The sequence below is a fragment of the Orbicella faveolata genome, unplaced genomic scaffold (genome assembly GCF_042242905.1).
Source record: "Orbicella faveolata isolate gen_17 unplaced genomic scaffold, um_ofav_v1 contig_34, whole genome shotgun sequence".
Lineage (NCBI taxonomy): Eukaryota > Metazoa > Cnidaria > Anthozoa > Scleractinia > Merulinidae > Orbicella > Orbicella faveolata.
The window spans coordinates 7,670,001-7,682,466 of NW_028301563.1; the positions used below are offsets into that span (position 1 = coordinate 7,670,001).

The following is a 12,466-nucleotide window of genomic DNA, read 5'->3' on the forward strand; positions in this document are numbered from 1 at the left end:
TTGATATCCTTATAGTACTGTGACATAACTCGCGATCCGTTGTGATTGGCTGATGGCAGGCCAATTTATCGTTATTTTTGATATGCACTGCAAAACAAATTTATTAATGCACGCGCGTTCGTACCCCTCTCAGTCATACTTTTAGCGAGTAATCGTATAAAAAGCTCGAGCAATTAAGAATCGATTCACGATGATTTAAAATACTTTCAAATTGCACTGGCCTGAAAAGAGAATTTTCGAATATCTCTCGCAGTGTAAGCCCTTTCAAATTCAAAATTGTACTCGTTTTCATACGAGTACTTATACTTATTATTCATATTTTTTTTTATTTCAACATTGCTGTTGTTGTTTTCAGCAGATACAGTATTGTGCAAAAGTAATTCCGACGATAATCGTCGATTATTTACGCATAATTATTTATTTTTTCAGTTGACATATGTAAGAACTACGAAAATCTGACAGATGCAGGAAGAAAATATGACTATACAACACCAACTTCCGAATGTGACAACGCACTCAGTGGCTGGTATCGCTTCCAAGGAGCTGCAGGAACAAAAATGGTGACTACATGTCCACCGAATAACGGATGTGGCGCAGACTTCCCTGTCTGGTTGAATGGAACTCATCCTACATTGGCTGAGGGTACAGTCACAAGAAAATTCTGCATTCGCAATCGTGAAGACTGTTGCCAAACAACACTTCGAATTCAAGTAAAGAATTGCGGCTCCTACTATATCTACTGGTTGATTCCCCCAGAGGTTTGTATCGCCCGTTACTGTAGCACTGACTAGTCCATTTACAAATGACTTTAGTGCTAAACCGATATTGACGGCTCTTTCGTGACGTGATTGTTATCCGTTTGCTTTCGTTGGTCTTAATTTTACCATTTGAAAACTGCGACTACTAGAAAGACACCCGATAAACAAGAAAACGGAGAAAAAAATTTACATATTATAATTTATTTGAAGATTAGTGATAACTTTTCCTCAAACGCAGGGGACAGGCGAAATATTTAAAGTGTAAAGAGACGTCCCAGAAGCATGTTTTTGACTTAAAGTGCACCTAACCCCCAAAATTTTTTTTCGCTAAAACGAATCTAGACTTTATTAGAAGCATTTGGGCGAAGAAATTTTTGAATTTGGTTGAATCCTCGATTTTCTATGCCCTTTCAAAGGCGCGCTTGAAGTGTTTCACGACCGCGTTTTAGGGAGTCTGGGGCGGCGGTACCTGATGACGTCTACCCAGGAACCAAACACAATAGCGCCTCAGTCAACTCTCTGTATTTCCTCGAGAAAATGGAACACAAAACTAATCGTTCCGATGTATTTTGGCACTAAAACGTCCAAGTTTTGTCTCAGAATCATTTCTTTTTCGTCACTGGAGTCAGAGTTAAGTTTCGATTCGGAAGACTCCGAAATAAACTTCGATCGAGCACGTTCGACAAGTGTGAACTCACTGCTTAGAGCTTTGGCAGCAATTTACAATATTTCAAGCGACGAAGGGGAGGACTTCTTTGCGGACGAGCTGCTTGTATATTAGGAATGGAAAGCTATATACGAAGTGGAGGAGCAGGCAAACGAAAAGCAGGAAAGAAAACTCGAGGACTGCTTTGGATGGTAATTTCGTCAACTAAACATAACATTCCCACGCGTGTTTATAGCTCGTTTACATTTGTCCTTCGGGAGAATGTATTTTGTCAAGGTGTGATTGTTCTGTTAAATCCAGTTTGTGTTTTACTTTCAGTTGAATGCTTCATGTTTATAAGAGCGACGTACGTGTTGCAGTATTGGAGACTTGATGACCTCCAAAACATTGGCTTCGATCGATTGAAAATCGTATTGTTTGGACCTGTATTTTTGAAGCTGCGGGAAGCAAGGCGGAAGGAAACATTTCATACAATTACCGATTTCACATTGTCACACTTTTTAAGTCGTAACTCCAAATAACCAATGTAAATTGTTCTTAAAGTTTACTGTGAAATTCGTCGGATAAGCGAAAAGGATGTGTTCCCTAAGCGGTCCGCAGATAATGTTACGCGGTTATATTTTTGACGCCACTGCACAGAATCTTTGTCGCACTGCTGATTTCCAAACCTTCGAAAAACTCTGTGAGTCTAAAAATTTTGTTATCATGTAATTCTAAATGATTAATCTTCGACTGTCATCTAAATCGAAAGAGAAATAAGTGCTGGTTAGCGGCGTACAGTTGCGATCTATTTACATATCAGTATAACGCTTCTTTATCATGATCAGATCACACAACTTTGCCGGTTATGTTATAAATACTGCGGGATTGGAAGATATAGGTTGTCGGTAGTATTTCTAGAAATTGCTGGTTAGCTTTAAGCAGAAAATTTATGAAAATAGCGTTCGAAAGTCTGCGGAACAAATTCCAGTGAGAGTTCTTCAATGGTTCTCACAGATTCAGTTCGCTTGTTTCGGTTCGACAAAATCAACCATCGTTTACGTCTTTATTGCACCATTAGCCGATCATCGCCAGTAAATTGTACAGTATATCTTTCTTTAAATCTGGGATATTGCTGCAACAGCCGATAGCACCTCTGGAAGGCGTTTCAGCGCACTTTTCGAATGTGTATTGCACCATCCTTAAGGAAATGAGAGGACGTGAGATATCCAACCTTCCTGGGTAGACGTCACAAGAGCCGCTGGACCCATTCTCCTCAAACTCGGTCGTGAAACAAAATGGCGGTGTTTTGGAGCTATTTTCGAGATTTCGCCGGGGCACAGAAAATCGAAGATTTAACGGAATCCAAACATTTTTTCGCAGAACTATTTCAAATAACAAGTAGATTCGTTTTAGCGAAAAAAAAATTTTGGGGTTAGGTGCACTTTAAATGTCGTGATGTAATTTGCAACTGCTCCGCACTATGCTAACTTTTCGACATTAGAACGTGAACGACGTTTCCGTACACCGTAGATCGGTGATCTTAATTGTTTTCAATTCACCTATATTCAGTGGGCTATCTAATTGTTCGACGGTTAAGTCTGGCACCACGAAGCAGTGTTTTTACGAGAGATGTTTATCTTGGTTTTGTTATAACTTTACTGAAGTGAAATTTTCAATAGTGTAAACAAGACAACAAACATCAGTAAAAGGGGGCAAAATCAAAAGTAAGCCAACCTAGGTTTGGCGACAGTTGAACGCCTACGTTGTCGCGATATCTTGGCAGTAAGTGTTTACGCGTTCAGCGCGTAAAGAGGAGAAAAATAGACAAAGACTCCTCCTAATGTAAGTAGGTTTCAAGTAAACGGGCAAAAAAAGCTAAATAAACTCATGTTTAGGCGAGGGAATCCCGGACTGCTTTCCCGTTCATCGTCAAGTGCCGTAAGCGTTTGCCTTCTGTAAGAAGCTCAGTAGCTTAGTAGCAGCGTACAGGCAGGCGCAACTAGAAGAAGACATACCACAAATAGAGAGAAAAAAATCATAATTGAGGTCTATGGAGAAGAAAAGCAAAAGTTAGAATTTTAAGCGGCCCCGAATAAGAAGAAGTACCGGTAAACAGTTACGTAGCCCAGGCTCCGTGGCAGATGCCGTTTCACTTTTTTTTTTGGAAGTGGCTCAGCGAGATATCAAAATTTTCTATCCACTATTCATCTACAAAGCTTTACATTTAGGGAGAATTTGGCTCGACATCACCGCAAGCAAATTGACAACGATCTGCGTTCGGCATAAAGCCATTGGAGCAAAATCAAATTTGATAACTTTCCAATAGTTTCTGAGCAACATTGCAGCACTTGCTTTCCGAGAAAACCTCAAACGGTCGGTTGTATGCGGTCTACTTTAGTTAATTAGTTTCCTGTAAACAGCTTCTCTAATAACTGCGGTTTAGTTACGAAACCTCGGTAAGCAGTAACCGTAGTAAACCTCTCTCGTGAAAACACGGCATGAATGCAACATAAACATAGAGAAACTCCAGTTGGTTCAGAACTTGAGGAAGGACGATCACATTTCAAATATCAGTCAAGTATCTCGTGACCTTATCATTATGTACAAAGATCTACAAATGCCTATATGGATAAGCTCCTATTGTTAAGCGATCTCAAATTCATGGTGTTTCCATTAGGAAGTCCAATGACATTAACCTGAACAATTAGAGGACGTCTTTTATTGGCCTAACATTTCTGTCCGTGAAACACTTGAATGAGTTAAACCATGAGATAAGAAATTCTGCATTATTCAGCTTGTTCAAAAAGACGGTGAAAACCCTACGGTTTTCATGATGTGTATAAATATAACTAGCTTTCTACGAGGCTTATCGTAACTCAAATAACAGCAAATAACTCTCCTGTATGCCTTTTGAGGCCAGGAAGACTAAATTCACCATCTTTTCGTTGAATCATGAATTGTACAATTTAATTAAGAGTGCTTTCAACATGAAATTGGAGTCTAAATCAACACGAACGTACAGATATCAAAACCGCGGTGGAGAGCTAATCCATCGCTTTCTAAAGGCTTGCATCGTCCTAAATGGACTGAACAAGAGCTTCCTACGTCGAGAATCGATTGAAACCTCAAACAAACTAGGCCATAGTTAGCAGTAAGCGAACACTCAACATGTTGTCCTTACGTCAATTATCGCCCGGAAGCAACGCAAATAAATTTCTTTCGCGCTAGTGAATCACAGACAGCTCTGATAGTTAGCTAAGCCGAGAACGCCTAAAATTGATAAAACAAGGAAATTCTACTCACGATTAGCGCTTGAACTCATGTTCTTCTCTCTCCTCGTGGCCATGTTTTGCTCGCAAATAGCAATGTCCCGGATGTACTTCAATTTTGTCGAGCGCGGAATGGCGCATCCAGATTTCAACAGATTTTTTTCGAAGTCTTTAGCTACATCAAAGTTCAGCAGGTAGAAATGTCTAGTGCATTACACGTCTAAGCCCTAAATCGATGTGGCTAAAGAGTTTTGCTGTCTAAAGCAAGCACAACATTATCGCCACAGGGCAAACGGCCTGCTGTTATGGGACTAAATGTGACCCGTACAGTTTACACATCTCCTCAGGCCAGCCTTACGTACGATAATGGACGACGCTTACTAGCAAATCGTTAGACTTGGGCCTTCATTGGACTTAATGATGTCCTCGGGCAGACTTCCTTTAGACAGCAAATACAGAACGCTAATCGGTCGTTCCTTGTCAGAGTCACCGCGCGAACTGAATTCAGACGAGTGTAGCCTGGGCTAAACTTAACACAAATTGAAAAGGGGGTGAGGGAAGGGGGGGGGGGGGGTGTCGATAAATAATGAAAAAAAAATACCTAAATAAATGAAACATGCGGCAAGGAGTTTCTACATTTCATGCTAGGTAAGATTTACAAGCTGCTGTCATAGCGAAAGCAGAGAGAGAAAAAAAACAAACAAACAAACAAATGAAAAAAACAAAACAAAACAAATAAACCAAAAAACACTTGATTCAGTCTTTCACACCTTTTTCATAAATCCAGACACATATTTCAAGGGGACAAGACTGCATAACCCAGAAAGGTCGAAAAACGAGCGTGTCTAATTTCTGTCGATCTTTCTAAGGCATTTAGAGTCAAACTAGGGAATTCATTGAGCAGTTTAGGACATTCTGTGCCAATATATGTCTGAATTTATGAAAACCGTGTTAAAGACTTAGCAAAGACCTAGGAAAATCGGTTATATATATATATATATATATATATATATATATATATATATATATATATATATATATATATGTAGGCAATTGTGGAAAACGAGGACGGACAACTTCGAGCGAAAAAAAATATATATATACAGTAAAAAATCTAAGAAATCTAAAAAAAAGTTTAAAAATTTAATAAAAATAAACGTTTCGGTCAAAGACCTTCATCAGTTGCACTGTAACTGATGAAGGTCTTTGACCGAAACGTTTATTTTTATTAAATTTTTAAACATTTTTTTAGATTTCTTAGATTTTTTACTGTATATATATATTTTTTTTTCGCTCGAAGTTGTCCGTCCTCGTTTTCCGCAATTGCCTACAAATTTCATTACTCGAGGTTTGGACTACGAATCCTTTTGGATCCTTCTGGCGCGTGGCATCCCTGTTGGCTCGAAGCATCTTAACTTTTTATATATATATATGTATGTATGTATGTATGTATATGTATATAATGTAATAATATAATGAATTAAAGATTTCATCAGCTACTAAAGTGCTCAATAGGTAGACTAGAGCGATGTGTAGATTTGCAGTGTGGGATTATTTGGTCGAAGACATTTATTGCTACTCAGAGTTTCATGCTCCTTGCGAAGCAATCATCAGGCAACTGCCAAAAATAACGGATACATAAGAAGATATACAAAATTTGAAAATACAGAACAATATCTTGTGGCGTGACAAGCAGAGATATGATTAGTAAAGCTAAGCGAGCACGGTCTTTAACAGGAATTTCTTAGAATGTGTACAATTAGATATCAGTTCGTTTCTGTTGTTCAGTGTTGCCATTTCGGGTTTACAGATAATAAAATATTTTTCCCATAAACATAAATTACATCTCTTGCTTACATTGGAATATGATCGGGCCTGTTTTACCTTCCGCCATTTGATGTTGTACAAAATACTCTTATCCTTTAGGCTCCAAACATATTTACTTAATTCCATAGCATGCTTATACCGCTCGTTCTTAAATGAGCATACATGGTTTCTGTATCTCAACTTAAAAGATGTATCGCAAAGACCAATGTATGTCTCTCTTGAAGTTGATGTCGTGACTTCGCATTGGTAAATCAGATTTTGGTCGTTGCATTTTCCGTCCATGGGGCACATGCTCGAGTTTCGGCAGTTACAACTGCTATCATTGGTGGGATCAGATTTATTAATTTGAGCTTTGTTGTGGTTGGATATAATGGTTTTGGTGTTACTCATGCAGCTATAACTCAATTTAAGCGTGTTTTGGTTGAAAATCTTGTGAAGTGGGTTTGATTTAGGGAAGTGTTAATCATTAAGAGAAAGGAAGCACTTTCCTACATTTGTTTTGACATTCTTGCTGAAAGGTGGATTGTACCAAAGAATGTTTTTTGGGCGGTTCCTCCGTGACTACAGTGTCTCATCGTGTGACTCTTTGTAAGACAGGTTACAATTAGACAGGTTATAGGAACCGCCCAAGAAACATTTTTTTGTTTGTTTCCTTGTTTTCATATCTCTCTCTTTACTTTTATGTTTCTTCTATAGATTGCTTTTCTTTTTCGTTTGTTTCGTTTTAGATAAAGTTGTTTTTCTTTTTGGTTTTGTTGTTTTATTGTCTGTGTGGTAGTTTGCAGTCCTATATGTTCGTCCTTCTTTCATTCGTTTTCTTGTTTCCTTTTTTCTGTTTGGTTTAATTTATGTGGTTTTTATCTCGTGTAACCATGGTTACAAAGAGTTTTCTAAAAGGAGATTTTTGTCCGTAACTCTCTCATATATTTATTAGCTAATTTTAGATAATGAATGGTATTTGTGCTATAGTGTTTGAAATTTAGAAAGAAAAACAGTAAATAGAAAGAGATTTAAGTCATTTTAAGAGTTTTCATAGTGTATATCGGGGAGTACCTATGTAGGAGGGGGTGGGTAAGGGTTAAAAGAGTATCGTCCACTTTAGCTTAGGCTAAATTTAGTGAAAAGGATGGATTTTTTCACTTCAATGAAGTGCTTGGTTGCAATGATAATTCACTTCACCAATAAATTAAAGGTGAATAGTGTTTACTTCGGTGTAGCAGTTTAGGAAATAACACTATTTAATATTCATAGAATGATGAGGAATTGTTATTTAAGCATTTCTTTTGTTTAAGCTGATTTCTTCACGAGTAGCTCAGACTAAGCACGCGGGCGTCATTATCACTTTACAAAAGATTTGACTATAGTTCGACCCTTACACCTGTCATTAAAAAGCATAAAAATAATAATAATAATAATAATAATAATAATAATACTAATAATAATTAAATTTAGTCTTGTCAAGAGCCATAGACAATTAGTGGAGTAAAGCGCTCTAGGGATTTTTTTTTTCTTATAATCTCAATCTCCTTATAAAAGTAAGTAGTCATGACCTATAATGTTTTAAAAGATGTTGTGAAAAATACTCCTGGCGCTTCAAAATGTACAACACTGTGAATAACATGCAACCTTAAACCTCGCTGTGTTGTCTTTTTGTACCCTTTCTGAGAGATAAGCATTTAAAGTAAATACTGAGGGTACCTTTTTAACGGATACATACTTTGGCTATGGTAACCTACTATGCCATGAAGAAGACCACAACTCGTTCACCAATAATTGGGCATTTGTGTGATTCCATCATTTTCACAAGTGGCATTATTTATCTGTCAAAGTTCAACTGCTGCAGACTGTTTAAGCCACCTAAGAGAAAATATTACATGTGTGTAATATCAGGATGTCTCGGGTAACAGCACTTGGGAGAAAACATTTCAAAATAGTGCGGGGGCTTGATTTCCAAAACTCGTTAATAAAATTTCTAGTTACTTTTAATAAAGACGCTGACCTCGAGTCTGCATCTTCGGTAACTAGTATTATGACATGTATCAGTTCAGTATATCTGCTGCTGACTTGAAATATCGTTGGCGCCCGAAAGACCCCACTGTGGTCAGTGGCCTTTCAGACTCCCGGCAGAGAACCCTCTTTTTGTTTGTTTTCAAGGTTTGCAGGCTTGTTAGCTACTTTTTCTGACATTTGCCTTGCCAAAAAAACCTCGTATAATATGAAGGACCTGTGGTATTCTGCTTTCAAAAACATACTATTTGGTCAAATGAGTATCGTGAAGATGCACGATAAGGATATTATTTATATTCCCAATTCCCATCAACAAAACAATGACTAAAGAATCACGGTTAACAAAGACCAAGACTTTTCGTTTTTTCGGTGGCTCCAAAAGGGCCATTTTGAATTCTCTAAAAAAAAAAAAAAACGGAACAAAGGAACGAAGGAACGATAAATTTAAACAATAAATTTGAACGTCACCTAACTGAAGATGAGCGAAGCAACAAGTTTGCCTACAAGCAACCAACTGTTCAAAAAATAAAATGCATGCTAAAAATTGTGATCTGCGTTTGCCTTTAAATAAGAACGGCCAATTAGCTTACGTATTTCTAACGCGGCTTTCGGTTGACAGACCACGCAATTGTAATGAACAGAACGTTTTAACGAGTCTAAAATCGCTTACTTCTCGCCTTCCAGCCCTTTACAAGAGTGATCAAAATCTAATTTCTTCTTAAGAAATCCATGCAATGACGCATAAAACTTTGATGAGAATAAAAACAATCGTCAAATGGGCGATATTATTTTGATGTACCACCAGAATTTCAAAACCAGCATATTATAAAATGCTTAAAATAGCTGAGAAAAAGGTTAGGGTGCTTACATTCAGCAAATATGATAACAGTTTGTGCTGTAACCATTCAAAGAAACAAATTAATTTTTAAGTTTGTGTTTTACTGATATAAGTACAATGCGCCTCATCTTTCATGCAGTCTTTCATGCCATCATGTGCGTCTTGAACACTCCACACCTTTACACGCTTATTTTAAGCCTTCCGTCTTTTAATTTGCCCTGTCGTCACGGTCCCCAGCCAGCCGGGAGCCTGTTCTACAAAATCATACAGAAACAAAACGAACGTCATAACAAAACGAAGCTCGAGGCTTGTATTGAACTTCTATGCAAGATGTGGCATGCTCATCAAAACAGAAAAAGAGATTTTCTCCCGCAATATCTGTAGGGACGGACGCTCGCTTGCTCTTACGGTGACGTTATAACCAAATTTTCTCGGCTTGATGGTGTACTAAAAATCTCTAACCATGGTGCTTGTCTGGTGCGCTTCGAGAGATGAAGCTCCGCTATGAACCAATTCTTTTATAACATCAAAATTAAATAAGAAACAAGCTGTACATGCGATGACGAAATGCAATTCACAGTTTATGCATAGAGCAACTCAACTCACTCTATCTTTTTTTTTTTTTTTTTTTTTTTTTGGTGTTTGTTTTTTCCTTTAGTCGATCCATGTCATCAATAGCAAATCCTTAACAGCTCTGATAGAAATATTAAATATACAGAATATTCGGATCTATTATGAAACAGTACTGAATCGCTGTCCAGCGATGGCGCCTGGTATCGTTTTCAAGGAGCTGCAGGGACAAGATTACCAACCGAGTGTCCACAAACCTTTAGATGTCACACTCAATATCCTGGATGGTTGAATGTTACACAAAACAGGGCAACAATCAGTTACAACATCTTGCAACCTAAAACAGACTTTTATGTTCTCTTCTGTTACGCCTTCTGGTGGCAAGGTTGCCCCAGACACCAAATCATCCACATAAAAAAATGTAGTTCCTACTTTGTCTACAAGTTGTTTCTTACCCCTGCATGTCCTCTCCGCTACTGTGGGACTGACTAAACCAAGCACACAAACTAAATAGGTATCCAGAGAGTACTGTGAGAGTTTGTATGGAGCTTTGTATCAGTTTTAGATTTATAGCATTGGATCAAGAACAATATCCTTTTTTCCTTTCAAAAGGTACAATTGAGAATTAGTAAAAATCTAGCTATTAGCATCACCGATGCCATCCTCTTGTTGGCTAAGCTATCGACTATGTATTATGCAGATAAAAAGTAGCCTAGTCGTGTGGGGTTGTTAACAAAATGGCGACCGCTTCTTTGCGTTTTCCAAGTGTCAGTGTAGAGGATTTAGATAACTTTATGATCGGCAAGAGAATTTATACTAAAACAATTAAATTATGGACTGGATTATGCTGGATATTTTGAGCTCATAATCTAATTCATTTTTTAAATAGAAAAAATTGCCCGTGTTTTTTTGGGCAAACGCGAGTTACTGTGTTTAAGAAGCTTCTGTTATTTTAAACAATTTAGCGTGTGACTATCAGCAACAAAATAAGCTACATTAGTGAACTTTAGATCAGATAAACGAACGTACTCAATTCAACACAGCTGCTGTCTTTCCTTCGAACAAAACTTTGGTCGTTCGAGAGGAAAAAAAGGCCAAATATTTGCCACTTCTCACTTACGGATTTTTTTCTGTGTTTTGTTCAACTTCGGAGAAAGTCAGCTATTGAAGCGATCTATGAAAAGAAAAGAGGGGGTCACCGGCCATTAAGAGAGTAAACTGCAGGTGAAGTTAATGCAACCGGTACCAAGCCGCACTTGCTCATATGTCTCACTTAGCGCCCCCGCTCGATGTGTCACGTCGCGTGACGTTGCGACATGAATTAAAAACTGGCCAGTATCAATCGCATTAGTGTGGACAGCGAAAACAGATCCTTTCGAAAATGCTGACGCCATTCACATAACATCGTGGGCGCAGATTATGGTTGTGTGTTTACAATACTCTTCACATATTAACCTCTTGGAGCGTTTTAGCGTGAATTTGTGTGGACGAGAAATGTGCTACGAAAATAGTAGCGTGGACGTGCAGCTTTTTATACGTTTTCAGTAAAAAGGCACATCATTGAACACGAAGCATTTCCGGAAAACTCACTGAAAACAGATTTTGAAGGGGTCTAGATCTACTAATACTTCAATCAACGGTCTTACTCAGTTAAATAGGGAGTTTAAGAAAACCACGACGGCAACGGCACCGGGTACGTCGCTAAACAAAAAGGTTTAATGAGCAGAACAATGACTGTGCCCGTGCGTTATAATTCTTGGTACATTTCTTTACCGTCCTCTGAAAACAACAACGTGAAATGACTAAATTCTGCGTTGTCTGGGGAACGTGTTTAGTTTTATTTTCATGACTGTAAAGCGATATAGAACTTTTTATATACTCGCTATATGAATAAAGTTATTGTATTGTATTGTTGTAACGTGAACCACGACGGCTAATTTTTTAAATATCTATTTCAAATTTATCGCTGTGTCCCAGATTCAGTTTCGTGACAGTTTTGACAGTGATAAACAAAGTAAATAACTTTACAGTACCGCGAAATTCGTAGGTAGAATAAAAAATAATAATTTTTTTTCTTTTTTTAAATCGACGTTGTACTCGGCGTTGCCGTCGTGGTTATTTAAACTTACTCCCTAATAGTTTTTTTTGTGTACACACGCAGCATTTGCATGTAGGAAGTAAAACATTCTTAATAAACTATAGTTACTAGTTTAATTGAGTTTCGATATATACAAATATGAGTGATTCAGGTATCTACATTACAACACTGTTAAGTTATTGTAGATGAATAGCGGGCACATAAGCACACTAGATTCTGACCTACATAGCGGTCTGACTGACTGGTCGGCTTAGTGGGGGAAAATGGCTGGCGGAAATTATATCGCGTTTAATGATATAGTCAGATCTGCCCAGCCGGACCGGTCAAATTGTAAGTCGGTATGTATGTATATATACGCGCGCAATTATTAAAATCTCGATCAGTGTTTACTGCAATTCAAGAGTTTTCATAGGGTTATCCATCATAGTTGTTCGCGTTGTTAGTAGTGGA

General features: G+C 37.9%; 1 protein-coding gene and 1 pseudogene across 2 annotated transcripts in view; both read left to right on the forward strand.

Moving 5' to 3' along the window:
- The window catches only part of LOC110048332 (uromodulin-like), a 13,253-nt pseudogene extending 12,200 nt beyond the window's left edge, over nucleotides 1–1,053 (forward strand). Inside the window, exon 5 of the transcript XR_016201211.1 lies at nucleotides 430–1,053. The product of XR_016201211.1 is annotated as a uromodulin-like (transcript). The remainder of the gene's footprint in view (nucleotides 1–429) is intronic.
- Nucleotides 1–12,466, forward strand: part of LOC149104515 (pancreatic secretory granule membrane major glycoprotein GP2-like) — a 290,181-nt gene that overhangs the window by 82,310 nt on the left and 195,405 nt on the right. The gene's annotated exons all lie outside the window — the stretch shown is intronic.